The sequence below is a fragment of the Apostichopus japonicus genome, chromosome 16, assembly GCF_037975245.1.
Source record: "Apostichopus japonicus isolate 1M-3 chromosome 16, ASM3797524v1, whole genome shotgun sequence".
Lineage (NCBI taxonomy): Eukaryota > Metazoa > Echinodermata > Holothuroidea > Aspidochirotida > Stichopodidae > Apostichopus > Apostichopus japonicus.
This window is the reverse complement of record NC_092576.1, coordinates 22468652-22489836: the sequence shown is the minus strand read 5'-3', so window position 1 is coordinate 22489836 and position 21185 is coordinate 22468652. Positions and strand designations below refer to the sequence as shown.

The following is a 21185-nucleotide window of genomic DNA, read 5'->3' as shown; positions in this document are numbered from 1 at the left end:
AGATAAACGAAGGTAATGGTGATAGAAGTAGAATGACGTTTCAGGTCAGATGAGGTAAAATGCTGAAAACTCAAGATAGGTCAACAGAGGTTAATCACTAAAAACCTGCAACCATCAACATTTGATAGGCAAAAAGTTCAATTGATTACATCCCAAGTGTTCATCAAAGTTACTACCTGTCCCCTATGGTTTTAGTGGAGGTCATAGGTCATATAAAGTCAACAGAGGTGAAACGGTGAAAACCCTGTAACCACCATAATGTTATAATGTGTCTTACTGTGATAATGTGTCTTTGATAATGTGTCTTTGTCATAGTTGGTACATAATCCCTGTTGTTTTTGGTTGAGGTCAAAGGTCATGTCAATTGAGGTAAAACACTGAAAACCTTGTAAACACCATTATTCTGAGTAAACCCTTCCTTAGTTACCAGAAATTCTTAGACGATAGTAGGTAAAAGTTTACTTGTACTGTCATTATCAGAGTAGTTTTCTAGCTGACGAGACCGAACTTGAACTTTGTGAAGTACAGTATACACAAGACAAACGATACGTGTACGTAATCTTAAAACTTTAAGAAAACATTTCACTAACACATTTCTTTTCAACATTTTTACTTCAGTTTAGTTAAGGTGGGTATTAAAAAGAGAGTCATGAATACAGTAACATTTCTTGAATTTATTCTCCTTATTTTTTACCCTTTACTGCGAACTAGACTTGGACCGCTTAGCGATTGCGACACCTCCGTCAGAGATTTGGATGTTTCCAATGAAATGCGGGAGGGAAAAAAAGGTTTTTGAGCCAGATTCGGTGTTTTGGCTAGATAAAACCGGTTTTGGTTTTCACTAAACCATGCAAGCTTATGTGTGGCGAGAGAGATAAGGGAAATTTGAAGGAAAGGCAGCAGTAATGTAGACAAACAAGCCTGCGGGAGGTACGGGCAAGTAGGTTAGCTGCGAGTAACCTTTTTTCCCCGATGTTCACACGTGGAACTTAACCCCTGCAAAACTCAGGAGAATATATCCAACCATTGTAAAAGTAAGGGCATACAGATTTATCAGCTTTAAAAGCAAAAATTTCAGGGAAAAAGTGATAAAAAGCCCCAGAGACCATTTAAAAATCACACTCAACAGTGTTCCTCATTTTCGCTTAACACGTTGAGATAATTTACCCAACATACGCGGCAGGAAGCTTACTGTGGGAACACATACTTCCTGTTAGCCACGAGGTGATAATTTGCCCTACAGACGCGATGGTATACGGAATGTGTAAAGTGAAGCAAATCGGAGGAAAATGCAAAGCTTGATATGCACTGTGCAGTTGGCTATGGAACATGTATGTACTGCACTGTACGTAACTGCAACTCACGTGTTAAGAGAGATGCTTTTGTATTTCTGGGCAAGTTTTTAAGCCCGGGAAACAAATAAAAAAAAAAATGGTTCCCTGACTAGTGACAGGCAACTAAAATTTAGATGGATTTGTCATAGTTTGTTGTTAGCTATCACTTTTAGCACTATCCATACGGAATAGTGAACCCAAGCAATTTGGTATTCCGTTCATGATTTTACTATTCTCGGGAAAGCCGAATAGCGTAAATTTCGACCCCGGACCAAAACTTGATTGGGGGAATTTCAATTGAGCTATATTTACTTGGTATGGGTGTTTGTCATAGATAGTACAATATCCCTATTGTTTTTGATAGAGGTCAAAGGTTATCTCCGAACTCAACAGAGGTCTAAAACCATGTATCCACCATAACTTGAGTTCATACTTCATTTGAGTTCATACTTGGTATGTGTTGCGGGTAATTGTCATAGATCCTTGATTTTCAACCTTTTTTCGATCACGAGCCCAATTCGTCTTCCGAGCCGTCCTCTTGAGCCCATACCCTACCCTGCAAAGTTATCAACTTCATAAAATCAATTTCACAGCGTTTATTAGTGTATTCTTGACACAAGTGACCCGGGGACTCAATCAGAGCTATGTATGTTCCTCCGTGATCAGATGACAGGTACTGCCCAATTAGAGCCTATCTCAAAGATTTCTTGCAACCCTTAATGGTACACTGGTTTCATAAGAAATGTGTGACCGTTATCACTATCAGAATAATGCAGAAAAATGGAGATGAACAATGTAATAAAAAAGCAGCAAAACCGATTGACGTGTGCATATGAGGCCCAGTAGTATTAAAGGAGATATATTTCGAATCGGTGAGGTAATTTCTATTTATTGAAAACAAATTAACAAATAAAGAGAACGTAATAATACTTTGTGTATTGACAATAGAACGGGAGAACTGATAGAATATTTGCTGCGTGCACTGGGAAGAGCTGGGTTCGATTGAGCAAGGCTTCCACACATCATAACCTTGGTAAATACGTAATACGTAGTGTGCAGTGGTTGGTGGGAGTCACAGAATTCTCTTATACTAGTCTTATAGGGTTAGGGTTGAGTAAATTTTACCTGTTGTACAAGGTTTCATCGAAGAGGCTTCCTAAGAAACATCATCATGTGCCTTCGCCACCAGCCCCCCAAAATGCCACAATTTTTAATCATTACTGGGGCAATGCTCGCGAGCCCACAAAATCGGCTTCGCGGGCCCAAATGGGCCCGCGAGCCCAAGGTTGAAAACCACGGTCATAGATGTTACATGGTCCCTGTTGAGTTTGGTAGCAGTCAAAGGTGATCTGAGATCAACAGTGGTAAACCACTGTTTTGATCCAATATGTTTGTAATTGCCTGTTTGAAGTTCACAGTTTCAGTCTGGTATGGTCATTAATGTGTTGCTTGTCTGTTAGTCCATGGTGTAAATTAATAGTTTAATATATATTACGTAGTTAATAAGTTCACAGGGTTATACCTCAACACACATTTCGTGGGCAACTTTCTATGGTTGGTTGAGAGACGTTAAGGTCAGGTTCAAAGCAGATTCAAACGTGAACAATACAAAATAATACCCACACATGGTAGAACCGAGACAAGGTTAGAAACTTGATCACCACATATCCACTGTTTGCAGTGGCATGTACAAGAGGATCCCCCCCCCCCCTGTGCCCCATTCCAATTGCTCAGTCAGTGCCATATACTGTAGCCTATTTATACAATCAGCATGCAATACAATAATTGTGGCAAGGTATCACAATGCACAGTTGTGTGCTTGTTATTCTAAAACTTTCTTAACATAGTTAGAATTAAATGCGTGATCTGGGATCAAGAAAAGTCAGAACTTACAAATAGTTTTTTTTTTCAATTTTCCAGTACCAAAGTTTCCATAATGCTTGTTTTGTAAAATTTAACTTGTTTTGCACAAACTTTAATAAAGTTCATTTTGCTCTTTAAAATTCCTTTCGTTCACTTTTATGTGATCATTACCAAGCGCTGCGCTATAAAATTGTATGTAATACATGTGTGATTGAGTATTCAGATACATGGGCCAATTGTCATCGAGTATGTCAACCAAGTTTCATGTCTTTTCCAAATGTGTCTTAAATTTGAAAAACACAAACTGAATTTGAAAAAGTCTTTATATGCCAAGTGTTTACAGAAAGTACTTGTTTTTCATGTTTTAATATCCTTAACTGGTAAATAATCTTATTATCTGCATGATATGTTTTGTGCTTTAGAATATATTCTGTAAAAGCATCAAATATGTTTTTGGTTACTTTGTTTGAACTAGTTTGTGTCAATTTGAGACATGTAATACTACAAGCTTAGTAAAGGGAATAGCTTGTAAACCTACACCTTTAAAGGTGTACATAAACTGGTTCGGCTAGTGAAAACAGGGACAAAATGCAAACGAGTGAAAGTGTATACTAATGTGTAAATTCACTAGCTAGTGAGTAGATTCACTACCGTCTAACATGTAAATTTACTAGCCAGTGAGTAATTTCACTACCGTTTAACATGTAAATCCCACAAGCTGGTGAGTAGATTCACTACCGTCTAACTTGTAATTGGTACAATTGGATCAATCGGCTAGTTAAGTCCCTTCATTTTGCAATAAACTTATCATATCATGTAACATATGATGTTACTGTTCGTGTAGAAACTGTGCTATGAACCTTTTGTTTTGTCCACAAAACCTAAGTAACAATTAAGGTGTGTTCACGCTGCACCACAATACAATTATTGACCTTAAGTTGAGGGAATTATATTTTTCCCTGGTAGATTTGACATTTTCATAGTGGCTCTGACTCACACAATAATAACATAATATCGCAATCGTATTTGTCATCATCATTGGATGAATATCATCATTAAATCTTCATAGCCACCGCTATCTCCATTTACATCAGCATTGTTAATACAACACCAACATTATTAATTCATTAATATCCTAATGTTTCAAAAAATATAATTGTTTGATTGCCTTTTCATTTTTCAGACAGGATAAGACGACAAAACCAAACAGAATGGCTAATGCATCTCCCGCTACCGAAAATTTATCGGATAACACCAAAATGAGTAAGTTCTTTCTACTTTCAGATGAATAAATTGTCTATAGATTAGCTTCATCCACGAATCCGAATTGCTTCAACCACGAATCCGTGGTTAACAGACACTCATTTTTGTTTCATCACTGCCTATAAAGAGGATAAAATACTGCAGTTCGTTGGTCTCAATTGCCATAGCAACGCATGCAATGGTAAAAGTTAAAATATTTCAGCAGCGATTCTCAAGGGGGGGGTCACCAAGTGTGACCAGACTTGTCATGTTGCATTTTGGAATCTGTCTGTCAAACTACATTTGACTTCGAGGTCAAAGGTCAAATCTTGCAAAATATGCCCTCAGGAGATATGGGGCGAAAACAAAAAAAGTTTGTCAATATTTTGATATATTAGAGTTCTATGTGCTCTATAAAGGAAACCAACTTCTGGTTCAATTGGATATCCAGTTCTCAAGTTATGTGGGGCCAAAGGTTGGTTTTGATACCTTATCAGCATTAACATTGTGTGTGTACATTGAAGCACATAAACAATTTTAGGACAGAGTGCACATCATTGAGGGGAACATTTTTAATTAAAACTATCAGGTCATCCAAGGTCATTCAAGGTTGCTTATATATGCAAAAAAATGCCAACTTATGCTAATTTTGGCAACAACTTCTAGTCATGAAGTCTGACATGGCTGATATTGGGACACATTGTGAATGAATAAGGGGTACATTTTCCATAACAACAGTTATGTAATCCAAGGTCACCAAAGGTCAATTATTGGTCAAAATGTTGTTTTTCGTAACAACTTGTGAAGCTACCATTGACAGGGCCCGACATGGTTGATAGTTGTGGACTAGGCTTTAGAGGAAAAGTGGATACCATTTCTGTTCCAATTCGTGCATAAATATGTTGGGGTAATGGTGCTATCTTAGTGCCCATAGCTGTACCATTGATTTGGATTAATCCCATTGAAAGAGAAATAAGTTTTACTTAAAATTTGGTGTGGAAGAATCTGGAGTAAAGAGGAATTTTCCAATCATACTCAGTCAAGACTGTTCATCTTTCGTAAAATTCTCTTTACAGATTTTGGCAGGTTTAAGGTACGACTAGCCGAGCTCCTTACAACTGAAATCATACTCAGTCTTGCAACGTTCTTCATGTTTACTCCTGCTAAGATTGACAAGTTACGAAATGAGAAAAACAGTCCTGAGCAACGTATGGTCTCCTTAATGGAAGAAAAGGGTCAAATAAAGCCTAATGACATCTCACCCTTGTTAACTGCTCTTGATAAATTGAAACTTCATGGTTTACGAACCACCCTGCATCGTATTTTCCAGGGATCCGAAGGTAAGGTGTAGTACAATATATATCTGACTAGAGACTGACACATGTACGACTAAACAAATGACGGAATACAATGCCTGCATACAGGGTCAACTGTAGGCTAGTCTAACAACATAATATTTCTCGTCATTGTCAAGCACAACACAAACAAAAGGACTGCTGCAAGTTAGCTTGTGTAAATGTCACAACAGTTTAGTTCATAACTTGGAAACATTTTTTAACTTTGATTTATTAGGATTATAATTTCAAACATTTGTCATCTAAATGTAAGCATATATACTGTACTTACCATATTTTACGCACGTCATATTTTCTCAGTGATAATATGACATGATATTAGTCATTAGTGCTAATATTATTATTAATAGTATTATTATTAACATCATTATTATCATCAATGTCATCATCACCATGATTATGAACCAATTGCAAGTAAGTAACACAGAACAGGGGCGTATCCAGGATTTTCTAACCCCAGGGGCGCATATTACTATCTAAGCGGAACGCCACCATCGGTTGGCGGGCAGCGTACAAGAAAATTTCTGGTTTTGATACCCCCAGATCATCGGAAATGGCACTTCTCGGGCTTGAAACTGACCAACCAGATGTACACTTTTGCCTGAGAACCAAGTATTTCCAAAAAGTATAACCTTTTCGAAGATTGTCACCAGCCACACATCATGTTCCACCTCATCACATATCCTGTGGATCATTTGTTTTTGTAGGTGATTCTACGTTGGGCCCACAATACCCGTCAGCCCCACCTCTCAAGGTTTTAAGCCCATTATTTGTTCAGAATTTGAAAATTCACTGAAAAAAATACCCCTAATGTTGCACAAAATTTCATCTATGGACAACCAATATAGAAAAACCTCCTTCAAGCCCTAACAGACCGGTCAAAATTGCACGAGTAGAGGGAAGTATGATGAAGAATGTTGGTAAGGGAATTTTTGAAAACTCAGACGGCTACTATAAAACTTTGTTGAAGGAAATAAAAAAATACCACATTTTTCAGAAACCGATCAGATCAGTCTTGAATAATTGTGGGGACGCGTGTCTGTTCTCTAACACTATCTAAGCGGAGCGCGACCATGGGTTCGCGCGTAGCGTACGATTTTTTTGGGCAAATATACCCTGCCAGGTCGCCAAAAATAACACTTCCCAGACCTAATGATGCTCCCAAACCTTAAGTTTTAGATTTCATGGCTTAGAAATTTAGCTGGGAGAAATACATGGGCGTCTGCAGAAAAAAAATCAGGGGACAAATAATCCAAGTAGACTTTTGTATACGATGGATCTGGGGTCCTCACCCAGAAAACAATTATAGACTGCTGCAAATGAGATATCCGTTCTATATTTAACAACTGTGGATAATAACTGCTGCATGATATTTGCACAATGGATCAAACTGCACCAAAGTTCAATACAGGGGAACTTGAAATGCAGCTATTGGTCAAGAAAAATTGGTGGGGACACGGTATATCATGTCCACATTACTGAAAAAGTTGGTGGGGACGCGTCCTGCTGTCCCCACCAGTGATCTGCGCCCATGGTTTGGAGGCTGTTCATCCCAAAACGCCATTTTCATGCTCACTGATATGATGTGATATCTGCTGGTTGCTTTACAAATTCGAATAATTGAAATGAGACTGAAGTAAATAACTTTGATCTGTTTATTGTGCAATGCCCCACATTCTTTTCATTTTGAAAGACGCATAGTTTAAAGTTCAGTACACACTGAAGGCTTTGATTCTGCCTTCAGTTTAGGGAAGATCTTGGGATTTTCATCCCTAGATATCGCCGGTTATTGCTACTGTAGATATCCATACAGTACAGTGTCCTTGGGATTTTTCGGGGCCTGATCTTGGGGAATTGCAAAATCGGGAGTGGTCACACTCCATTTAGGTCAGTGTACGACCTCTAGAAGTCACTAATACATGACCTGATCACTACTCTTGTTATCGATGGAGTGGGGTTCAAAGTCTTTGTTGAGGCCGGTGATGTGAGACTAAATACGAAAGATCCAATCGATTTCTCTACGTTAACGATCAGTAGCGGATTTGAAGTCTCAGGCACTTAAAATACATTCAAGGTTTTTGAGAGAATGACTATGAAGATTAAAATGTTCGGAAACGGGGGAATTCTGCAAAAATTATCACGAATAGATTTCTTGTGATTATTAAAACGTAAGCGGAACCGGGAGCCTGTTTCACCTATATTATTGCCCTCTTTACAAAGTACGCATTAGCTGTAAACAATAGAACTCTTGAGAGATATGTGGGTGAAAACCTTCAAAGTGTAAATTCATATGAATAGCCGGCTTGTAATAGACCGAAGTGGTTAAAGAATTGCTATCCAAATGTAGTGAAGTGAAATTTTGTTGTATGCACCCGTTTAGTATTTACATGTATTATGAAATAGTTCGTAACAGTCAGTTTTTAGCGTTAGTTATTTGCACGTGCATTTCTTCAGTTCTGTATACGTCGTTTTAATGGCAGCATCGTCCCTGCAGAGCTCCGGGGTTTGCCTCGTTATCCCTTTCATATTTGTAATATTCATTAATCTTGGGTCGTCAATAGCCCAGATTTACTCTAATCTTTACTATCTGGAGTCCTTGAGTAGATGTCACCTTTTTAGAGGCAGGATGCCTAAAAACAATATTAATATGTATTACTTAATCTCTTACTATACTGAAGTGAGCTCGCTCGCGATAAAGAAGAAGAGGACTCTACGCTCGCGGTAAAGGAGATTGCGGACATCGAGACTCCATCAACGCTAGCTCGCAATATAGTAGTACTAGTAATGGATCCACCATCTTGGAAACCAGTGGCTTCGAGCCAGAAGCCGAACCATCCAAAACCTTAGGCATCCTACCTCTGAGAAGGGTGACATCTCCTCACGGACTCCAGATAGTAAAGATATGGATAAATTCTCTGCTATTGACGACCCGAGATAAATAAATATGATGAAATAATAATGGGTTTACGAGGCGAACCCGGAGCTCTGCAGGGACGATGCTTCCATTAAAACAACGTATACAGAACTGAAGAAAATTCACACGTGCAAACAACTAACGCTAACAACTGACTGTTACGAACTATTACATAATACATGTAAATACTGAACGGGTGCATACAACAAAATTTCACTTTACTACACAAAAAATGTTGTTCAGTTACTTTGACAGAAAATGTAACGTCATGAAAAAGAATTCACACATTCAAAGATAGACTTTACAGATTCTTCACCATGTGGCCAGACAGAAAAATATTGTCAATGTATCTATGATAATATGATGGCTTTAGGGGAAAAGCAGATACCATTTTCTGTTCCAATTCGTGCATAAATATGTTGGCGTAACATGGTACTATGTTATTGCCCATAGCGGTACCATTGATTTGGAGATAATCCCAGTAAAAAAGAAATAAGTTTTACTTAAAATGAAACGTAAAATAGGACCAAGATCATCAGCTAAAGTGGGGTTGTTGGCATACGAAGAAAATGTTGACAAGCGATAATTCCCTCATTATGAGAGATATTGGTGTACAAAGATTATACATCCATAGTTACAAATAAGGAATTAGTCGGTAATTGTCTGAATGTTATTAAAGATGCTCAAAACAATGTGTAATGTCCTGTAAACTAAGAAGGAATATGGTTAAACGATGGGTTGAGTATGGAGCCCATGTATCCTGAAAGATGCTCAGTAAGAGTACCAATTCCTGAAATAATAGGTCGACAAGGAGGGAATAGCTTTTGTGTCCTGGCTAGTTTACAAATGTCTGAACCATGGATTTTGTCAGGGTCAGAAGGGGTCACTCCGGGAAGTGCTTGTTGAGCGTCGGCTATCAATTTAGGGAAGCCTCGCAAATCTAACCGCCGGTTCTGGGCCGGCGGAAATCTCGCACCCCTTGCTCATTATGCATGTGCATATTGGTCCCATGGTTGAATGCACACACGCTGGTTGCCAGCCGGAGTAATGAGCACAGCGTCCTGACAACACATGGCTGGTTATTCTTCACAAACAATGAGCAAACTTGGCCAAGTGACCGGATTAACTTTTGCGGTTTTGACAGTCAATAGAGCGGTAGTTTATGTTGCAAAAGGACTTATACACTAAAATCCGCCACTACCAAATGTCCGAGATTCAGTACTTTATATACTGTAATTCTTGCAAATCTTCCACGTTATCAAACCTCGCAAATAAAATTTCTTGGGTCTCTTATGAACAATTGTGAAACTCCGCTACTCGAAAGTTCGATAAAAGCAGCCTTTACCTGGGCCTATACATTATGAGCCTTGTTCAACGAGTGGTACGTAACTATGAATTAAAAACTGAATCAGCCATTGCATTAAATATATGCCCCCAGGAACTTCAGAAAACCCATATTGACAAACCAGAATTTAAACAAAACAATAGTTAAGCTATGCCACATATGTATGTTAAAGAGAGAACATCGACCGTAACGTTGATCTCTGAAACTAACTGCGACACAAATTCAACGAATAAACAGATGGTTTAAATGCTTGATTTTCCCATTGACTTAGTGTGTTAGGCTGCCATGTGGTTAGAGATATAAGTTACTATTCGGTGAAAATTTTACTATACGTACATCAGTTTACAACTGCAGTGTTTACCCCTACTTAAATATCATCGTAGGCATACTGTACATGGGCTGCGAATTTTCCCAGGTACCTTCCAAACAACCCCCCTGTCTAACACCTGTTTGTTAACATTTATGGCACGTTTCCAAAAAACTTTTCATGGAGTAAACTATTTTGGCTCCACTCTAAAATTAATTAGGTAAGTCAGTAAAGGATCGGTAAAGTTATGCGAAATATTATCTTAGACGTTCAAGAAAAGTATATATACCCGTAACATTAAGGTAAGTAAAACACACCTCAAGCCAACCGACTCCTCCGCATGAACAAAACATTCTATTCCCCATGATACACGAGTCTATACCATACAGACATAGCACCATATCAAGGCCCCGATAGCTACAGTATGGCTATCTTTATGAAAGTAAACCTTTTAATCCCAAGTTTTAGGCCACTTGGCATGATTAACTGAATGCTAAATATTGTTTCCATGTCCTTGTAGAAAACGTCAACTTCGCAGAATACAATTAGTTGTGTTTTTGTTGTTACGTGAGATCCGTAACCGGCGAAGTGGTTAGGCCATTTACTATACACTTAACTATGGTAGGATATTAATTTTTCCTTTTTTTGTGTGGAAATTCTAGAAAATACTTTCTTTTCCCCCCGCCAGATGTGGTCGTATGGTTTATTCATAAATGGGTGTACTAGAGCCTTGTCTACATGACATTAAGTTGCATTTAGCACGATATGCCAGTTTCGCGTGAATTTTTCGAAAGTATTTTGCTCGAACTTTCGTTAAATTTGAAAGGTGTACCAACTTACTGTTCGTACACAATTGCTAATTTCTCTACTGATTTTCAGAGTAGTAAAGGACGTTTTTTTTTTCGAAGTTCAAAAGTCAGTAAATGAAGTTGATAAACTTAATTTCTTTCAACTTTCTTAACCATGGAATGCTAGAATAACATTTACACTTAAAACGGAGAAAGGATAATCGCATTTTTTCCACATTTATTTCAAATTTCTTTCACAAGAAATTATCGTCATTTGTTCAATCCTCATGATGTCTATGATCTAGCTGGCTAAAAAAAGAGTACAGCTTCGCTGGAGTGCGAAAAATTCCCTACAGTCAACCGATTTTTTTCACCTAGCTAGGTAGTTTAGGTCCTGTTCTATACAACTTAGTAGGATTATTCTAAAGTCATCCCGTATGTTAGGCTCTGGTTCACGCTTATGTGCACGTGTATAAGAAGTGAGATTGTGATTCCAGTTTTTTAGATTTTTAAATCTTAAAAATTCAGGAAACTTAATGTCCTTGCAAAAAGGCAACGAAACTTTTTGTTCCTACTTGGCCGACTGGGAAAATAAGAAAGATAGCATTTTAGATTCCTGCAGTGTAAATTCACATTTCCTTACTTATTTTTCACAGAAGTTTTGCTTCTGCAGTAGGATAAAATACGGCGTATAAACATACTATCTTTTTGAAACGTTTGAATACCTTGAGACTTAGCTATGATGTTTTGTTCAACTCACTATTGTGTTCAAATCGGCTTAGTAAAAATTTGACCGCGGCTGTGAATGTAACTGTATTGCGTGGAGGGTGGTTTGGAGAGAATGTGCACTCAAGTGTGACTCATTATCTGCTTGTGGCTGTGCTCATTATAGCCGCGGAAAAATCCACCGGCCCGGACATGGCGGTTAGATTTGCAAGGCTTCCCTTAGGAAGTTTGTGAACTTTCGGTGAAGTGTAGAACGTACCCAACGATGGTTGCTTACAGTAGGTGTGAGTTCTACTATCTTGGACGCTACATGTTCCGGTACTGATTGACATAACTTGTCAATGTTGGTGTGGAAGAATCTGAAGTAAAGAAGAATTGTCCAATCATATTCATTCAAGACAGTTCATGTTTCGTAAAATTCTCTTTACAGATTTTGGCAGCTTTAAGGTACGCCTAGCCGAGCTCCTCACAACTGAAATCATACTCAAACTTGCAACGCTCTTCATGTTTCCTCCTGCTGAGATTGACGAGCTACGACATGAGAAAAAGAGCCCCGGGCTACTCATGGTCTCCATGATGGAAGAAAGGGGTCAAATACAGCCTAATAACATCTCACCCTTGTTAACTGCTCTTGATAAATTGAAACTTCATGGTTTACGAACCACCCTGCATGGTATTTTCCAGGGATCCGAAGGTAAGGTGTAGTAAAATATATATCTGACTAGAGACTGACACATGTACGACTTAACAAATGACGGAATACAATGCCTGCATACAGGGTAAAACGTAGGCTAGTCTGTTATATTATTAAAATATGTTTATGTTTTTACAACTAAATATTTCTCAATATTACCAAGTCATTGTCAAGCACAACACAAACAAAACGACTGCTGCAAGTTAGCTGTGTAAATATCACAACAGTTTAGTTCATAATAGTTTATTAGGACTGTAACTACACACGTGTGTTAGCTAAATATAAGCTATTTATATATATATATATATATATATATATATATATATACATACATACATACATACATATATATATATATATATATGTATGTATATATACAGTGGTGTTCCGTCGAGGTTGACCTAGTTGTCCGATTTCAAAACGTCCGAAAATGTCTGCAAGTGTCCGGAACTGTCTGGTTCCGTCCAAGCGTCCGGTTAGAAAAAAAAACGTCATACCCAGTACTCAAAACCAAAAGTGTCCGAAAATGTCCGATATAAAGTTTACTAGCCCAGTAGTAACAAAAGAGTACAGTGTTTATCTAGAGCGTTTGCGGTCACACGACCACGACGATTCCTCAGCGTGATAACAATAGTCTGTAAGGATTACAAGTTCATGACAAAACTCTGTGCAGAAATATTTACTCACTGTCATTTACTATTTTGAAACTAACAGCTAACAAGGAACATTTTTTCCTGTCAGATGGATACGACAATATAATATCGCTAAATACATACAGCACTTTTCGTTTACAAGATAAATATTATTAGAAGCGTGCTAAGTTCAAAGTTCGATTCCCCCGCGAGGTGGTACAGTACTGTCTCGTCCATTTTGAAATGAGACACGGACGAAGCTCTGTGCTTTAATTGAGATTTTAAAGGTTACTAGGATACAGTTTAACGAAATTGAAGCTGCAATATAAGGTGATGAAATAAATTTCATCGTGCAAAACCTGGAACTTTATTGATATAATGAAAGTTCACAATCGATGATAAATTCGATCTTGTCCTAAACATTCAGAGTGGAATATTATCTACAATTAAGAAACGTATGTTAATTCTTTGTCGCAAGAAGTGTGTTATTATATTAGAAAATATGTATCGAAAGAGGCAGAGAATTCCGCAAAACGGCGGACCTTTCATATGAAAATATGTATTATTGACATTTTCCGACAGTTCAAACCTTCATTGAACATCCTGTTCTCCCTCAGTTTATTGGAGTTGGCTTATGCTAAAACAAAACTTTGAACAAAAAAGAGGTGTTACGTAAAAAAACTTATACTTCTTAGAATGTAGGAAAAAAATTCAATTGCATGACTTTTATCCTTGAATGTCCGTTTGCCAAATGAAAAACATTTAGGATCCACAGACTGATTGGCCATGACAAAAGTGTTCGAGCACAATATACCAGCTCACCAGCTCCATTCAACTTGACATTACAAGAACCAGTTGTAATCAAACATCAGAAGAGTAAAATCCACGTATTCCAACAGTAAGTTTCATTTGAGGTTTTCGTTTTCCAATGTCATGCGTACAAAAACGTGATCACCAAATATCCCAACTAAAGGTGCGCGCAGAATTGACTACCCTGGAAATCTAGGTCATGTCCTGGTTTCTGCTCACAAGCACCTGACACCTGTTAATTTGCATTCCATTCTGACCTAACAAGGAGTTGTTAAACCCCTGGCAAACTGCCAAGAAAACGAGCAGCACTATATTAACCGGTCTTGTAAGAGAAGAGGGGTGGCCCAAGCAGTCTCCCAGGTACCTTGCTTAGCGCGTGTGAGCTCAACCTTTGCAGCAACGAGCTTAACCCTGGAAGTACAAGTATGTGTGCAAGATTTTACGCCCTGGGGTTTGTTTCTCAAAATGTTCAAACTTTGAGAATAACATTTCCTCATTGTCAAAAAACAAACTTTGATAACCTTTGAATAAAAAAAGGGACAATAATGGGACGATTGAACCGTACATAAAAAATACACTTAATGTAGGGGTAAAACTTTCGTAACATTGCATATTACTAGTACTTTCAGATGTTTCTGACTTTTTAAACAGTGTTACATTTCATGGCGCCTTGTGTGTCTGGTAATGGCGGTACGTTCGGCGTTATCAATAAAAAGCTTAGCAACTTTTAAGGAGTGACATGTTAAAAAATTAAAATTATTTAGAAAAAAAGTTCAATACGTATCTCCGTGTTACATATTAAACATTAAACATTTTCGGTTGTGTCGGCAGGAGGAAAACAATAAAGTAACGATGCTGTAGTGTATTTATATTTGTTATTCAGTCTGGGATTTATTGGATTACTTCATGTGTACTGTGTTTTGAAATTGTTTTGACCGATGTTTTGAGCCTAGGTAAAACAATGTTTTTGTTGAACGGAAGCCACTCAGAACCAGGATAAGATATAGTGGGAATGGTTGGTTGTCACCCGAAACCGACGGACATTATCATCAATATGTCAATATTTCTCTTATTTCTTGTTACTGCTCCCCACCCCTTCTGCTTGAATTTTTGTTTCAAAAGGTTAGTAAATAGTTGTTGTACATTGCATGCTTTTGTCAAAACATGACGTTACTTCAATATATTTCTTCGCAGCAAGTTTGTGTTCCAAGTTGTACCACCTTTGATTTTGTTCGTAGCAGAAATACTACCCGGTGCTGATAGTTTATTCCGTCCGGATTATCGGACGGATTCAGACGTTTTGCGAGCTGATATTAGAACTGCCCCTAAAATCGCTTTTGAATAGAAACATAGTTTAGCTTTAAGCGTCCGGATTATCGGACACATGACGCTTTTCTGAAATGAAAGGGTTGTTGCCTCTGTAATCCTTACTGCTTTGTGTCGGGCTAAAAACATCCGGAGTATCGGACAGAATCGGACATATCACTATTGTAACTTCTATTGTAACAAACTGAGAAGATCGATTTAATCTGGTATGAAAAAGTAGGCAGTAAACCACATGTTCCGTCCGGATTAAAAGTGAATTTTGTTGGAGTGAAATGTACAAAAGCGTCCGACCGTCCGGAGGTGTCAGAAAACGTCCTAAAGTGTCTGGAAACCTCTGAAAACTTCGCGTCCGGATTTTTGTGTCAATCTCGACGGAACACCACTGTATATATATATGTATATGTATATATATAAAAATCGTAATGAGTTGGAAAATCAAGAACAGTATATATATATATATATATATATATATATATATATATATATATATACATACATATATATATATATATTTATTTATATATATATATATATACTTTATGAATGTCACATTTTCTTAGTGATAACATGACTTGATACTAGTTCTCAATGAATTGTTATTATTTGAAACCAATATTATTACCAATCATATTATTATGAATCAATTGTAAGTAAAATACAATATAACATATTGTTATAAAGACTACAAATGTTTCTATTATTTTGAGAACAGATAAGACATGCCTGTTTGTGCGATACCTCAAGACATTTTACAGACAACTGTACAGCAAGATCCATCCAATACCTTATATCCGTGAAAAGGTTTATTGTGTGAATGACGTATTTGTAGAAGGTGGTATTGAAATGCACGGAAGAGACAATAAAGGAAGCGAACGTCCGTTGGAAGGAAATAGAATGGAAGCCTTAAAACTGAACTCATACCGCGATGTATTTAATGATGACATAATATCTTCAAAGCGAATACTGTTAGAGGGCGATCCTGGTTATGGTAAATCAACGTTAACATTACAAGCTGCATATGACTGGTGCATTGCAGCTGATTCATCTCCATTGAAAGATGTAGCTATCTTTATCTTGCTTCCACTAAGACTCCTCGGCAGTATATTGTCGGTTTGTCAAGCGATCAAACTGATGCTGATGCCAGGTGAATCAAAACTAACAGAGGAAGACATTATGGAAATTCTGTTAAACAGCCGGTGCGTAGTGATGATTTTAGATGGGTATGATGAGTATCCGGACAAAGATAACTTTGGTAAATCAGAAATTATGAAAATCATCGCTGGTAATATGTTTGCGAATTTTAAGGTAATAACATGTACTAGATCAGCTTATTTACCCGATATTCTCGATGTAGGGACAGTGTATGTTCGTTTGACAGGTTTTGATGATAATGCAAGGGATGACTACATCAGAAGAGCTGTTGCCGTTAATGATAATCAAGCGGCTAGGAGAATCAATGATCTTCTCACTATAAGTCCTGTGTTAAGCGACATTTGTCAAGTACCTCTCTTCTGTGTGATGTTTGTACATATCTCTTACGAAGTAGAAAGTGTGGTATCGTTCGCGTCCGTTACCAGTTTTTTTAGTTACATTCTAACATGCTTTTATGAGCATATGAGGAACAAAAGGGAACACGCTAGAAAACCAAATGACCCTGCTATCATTCCAGATTATCCAAAGCTTAACAAACTATTATTTGATGCTCTTACTGGAAAGAATCAGCAGATTGTTTGGCAGAAAGACATTTTCAAGAACAATGTTGGCGATGAATGTTACAATGAACTCATCACAATAGGAATTCTAATTGAAGACGACATTGTTAAGGTCAATTATAAACCAGGGATGGCGGCGGTTTCTGTTATCCAGCGAACAGCTGTTGTCAGATTTTATCACAAACTATTTGCTGAATGGTACGCAGCCAACTATCTTTCAAAGTTAGCAGGGAGCAAGTTCCCTGTTTTGCTCCGGAATAAGTTCGAGAAAATAAACCCTGTTGATCTACAGTTTGTATTTAGATTTGCTTGTGGACTCAATGAGAAAGCTTCATCAAGAATCATCAAGTATCTGAAAGGAATGGAAGGCGGGCAATCTTTTGCATCACTTTGTTTCTTTGAACAAGTTGGTGAGGCTGATGACGTAGTTTCCATTGTGAAAGATTTATTAACAGGAGGCGTGACGATCGGATCCACTGATAGTAAACTCCTTCAAAGGTCAACAATACAGATTCTTGACATTGCAACTAAAAGCGATGTAAGTATTTCATATATTACTACTGTCACATGATTTGGCAAAATTATATTTTACAAGGCTCAGATGGTTGAATTTCTACCACATCCAACCGAGAAAAAGATTTAAAGTAGAGAAGTATTTGTGTGACCAACATTCAGTTTAAATGTAGTTATATGATTAAGGATATTGATGATATGATACTAACGAATATATCATCGTCAGTCGTGTGTGTGTGTGTATGTTTGCATTCAGCCGGTTTAAAATTGGACAACTACTATGGGTGCCCCCTTCTCCCTATGACAATCGCATATATTATGTATTAACACAATCATGTGTTATGGATACTTATACAAAAGGAATGCGTATTCTCAGTTTGACTAAGAATTAAGCATTCAACATATCAATTTGTTTTCTGTGGAATTACCTCTAATTACCCCTACATATGAAACTGTTTTAATGAACCTGTGGCACTAGCTCTCCGTTATAAAATGTAATCGCCAATGGGAATCCCACAAAGGTTCGTAACCCTACTTAAATCTAAAAATATTGTATTTTCTATTATATTGCATTTTAAACTAAGTCTTGTGTATCTTGATGTTTGTTTCGCCAGTCCGCTCTTGTATATTCTTTAAGTTTAAACTGCTGTTGATTTTTGCAGCACATATACACTAACGCTGTTACAAGAACCAAATCCAATTACATTTTATTGCAGTATATACGCAGTGATAAGGCAAAATTCAATAAACACACGAAACCTTTTTGCAGTGACACGCTAGAAAGGTGTTTTAAAAGCATTGCACCTTGATCGCTATTGACCGTTACTCTGAAATTACGATCAGTACGTAGTTTTTAATAATTGTAGCTATTACATTGTTATGTATTAAATTAAGCACAGCGACAAGAGTGTAATATAACTGACCAGTAAGTAACCAACAATCCCAGTCCACCGAATACTACCATCGTTTGAAGATATTCATGGTCGATTCACTCTGAAGGTATAAAATACACAAACTTTTGACTTGAGTTTTTAAAAATAAGGTCAATACACTCCTGAAAAATGGTGCTTAAAGAAAAATTGAAGTTTACCCACAGGCCCAAATTGGATCCACAATTAGGGCCAGAAGTGAGATTTCTTAAGTTTAAGGGCGCTGTTCGTAAAACGTACGACCCGCTTGACTTTTTAGTTCCTTGCTAAAAGCAAAGGAACCTATGTATTCAGGTTGGTGTGTACGCGTCCTCGGAAGAATTCTATTGTATGGGGTATTGTTAAGGTTACGGTACGTGGATTTGAACAATGGAAAATACAATGGGGTCCTCGGTCTGAATGTAATACAAACGGGTGTGCGCGTGGGTGTGTGTGTGTGTGACGCTTTAGCTTGTATGCACGATAACTCAAGAAGGGAATGACCGATCATTACCATACTTAGTGGGTGGATGGCCCATAGTGAGTAGATGAGCCCTATTGATTTTGGTGCTCATATCATGAATATTATGGGGTCATGGGGTCAACCGTGACAAACTCCAAATTGCAAAAACTTGGCTACTATTAGTTGGAATTTCATCAAGCTTGGTGTGATGATATTGGTAGATAGACTTCACACACTGATGTGTGTTTCAAGTGATATCATGCATATTATGAGGGGGCGGGCTAAGCAATATTTGGGTATGAAAAGTTTGTAAACATGATAACTCAACAAGGGAATGACCAATCGTTACCATACCTAGTGGGTGGGTGGCCCATAGTGAGTAGATGAACCCTATTGATTTTGGTGCTCATATCATGAATATTAATGAGGTCACGGGGTCCAACGTGAAAAACTCCAAATTGCAATAACTTGGCTACTATTAGTCAGAATTTCATCAAACTTGATATGATGATATTGGCAGATAGCCTATACACATGCTGTATGTTGCAATTGATTGAGGGCCAAATGCTATACTTTTTGTTTTAGAGGGATTCCTCAAGTTTTCTGTTTCATATTTTTTTCATTAAAATTACAACCATAACATACTAATTTGCATAAATTTGCATTATTGTAAGTTGTAGCCAAAATTTGTAGTTTATAACTGTATATTTGTTTTTTTACATGAGTATCTAGAAATTATATTTCAGTTATCAACTATCACATGGAGGCAGTTATACATGGGTTCATTTATTTCATTCCTAAAGCAGAGGTTCGTGATCTTAAATTCTTCGTTAATAATGGGTGCTAATTAGCATAATTTTGATGTCACACACGTGACCAAAATAACACAAAAGTTTTCGTAAAAAGTAACTGATGTGCCTTTTGATGTCCACACTTGATATGCAACCGTTCTTGGTACAGACTGTTAGTTCTGCAAAATATCCAGTCAAATAATTATTCCTACGATTAATTAATAGCCTCTTATTAGTCGTCACACACGTGACCAATGGTCACGTGTGTGACATTTATCCATTGAAATGCAGAATGTCACACACGTGACCAAAAAATGTCACACACGTGACCCTCCAAATCATGGCAGTAAAACTGTTTTAAAGTAATTCCTATGGAATATCAACATCAGTGCTGTTCTTTGGTCATTACTAGAGTCACATTTGCACTGCAAAAATTGCATACTATGGACTGAAAATTCAGAATGTGACACACGTGACCCAACAATGTCACACACGTGACTGGATTTTTTTAGCTTATGTAGTATTATGCTAATTTTAAGAAGTGAAATATTTAGGTGAAATGTCTTGTTAGAATGGAAACACATTAAGGTAGAAACATGAGAAATTAGGGTTATCCAGCTCTGTTAGAAACTGAGGAATTTGCCAATGTTTTTTTGTGCAAAAAAGCCAGTTTCATTTCACGTCACACACGTGACCGACCTTTATATGACCTCTGCCAGCACATGAATGTTCTGAATTTGGCTAAGCTATATGGTTTTGTGAAAGAGTCCCCTAGTGCATACTTAAGTACTACAATCAACCTAACTTTCTTTACCTAAAAGTAGTTACTTAGTGGTAAAGTGCAAATCTCCCCATTTTTCTGTCACACACGTGACCGAGAATGGCCCATTTATCATGATACAAATTTATGAAAGGGCAGGGCTAAGCATTGCTTTGGTAACAAAAGTTTGTGTGTATGAAATGCTGTTGTTGTATTAGGGCTTTCTTAGAAATTACTCTATGAATGGAACTAATGAACAGCAGCAAGGAACCATGAAATGTTTTCATTCTGGTTTTACACTTTTCCTGTACAACTACCACTGGACAAGGATCACATGCAAATTGAATCTCAAACATGCCTTTGTGAATATAGAGCACACTTGAAGTAGGGTCAGAAAAGACCCCTATCTCCTTTTCTGTCATTTTAATTACTTGTTACGGAAAATTCAGACCGTAAATTTTCCTCAAAATTAGCTAAATTCGAAGACTGGTTACATGTCTTTCACAATATCTGCCATATCAAACATTAAATATGATACATTTATGCAAACCATGCCTCCAACCTTGAGGGAAAATTTAGGGCTCCTAAAATACAACCCGGATTTGGTTGGTAGGCGTGGCCGTATCCTAGCAACCAAGAACTTTTTAAAAGTTTTCTTGCTCATTTTCATCCTTTGAGACATATGGCAAGACACCATCAATT

General features: G+C 37.4%; 1 protein-coding gene across 1 annotated transcript in view; it reads left to right on the top strand.

The window, feature by feature from the left end:
- The window catches only part of LOC139982813 (uncharacterized), an 890000-nt gene that overhangs the window by 137924 nt on the left and 730891 nt on the right, over window positions 1–21185 (top strand). The gene's annotated exons all lie outside the window — the stretch shown is intronic.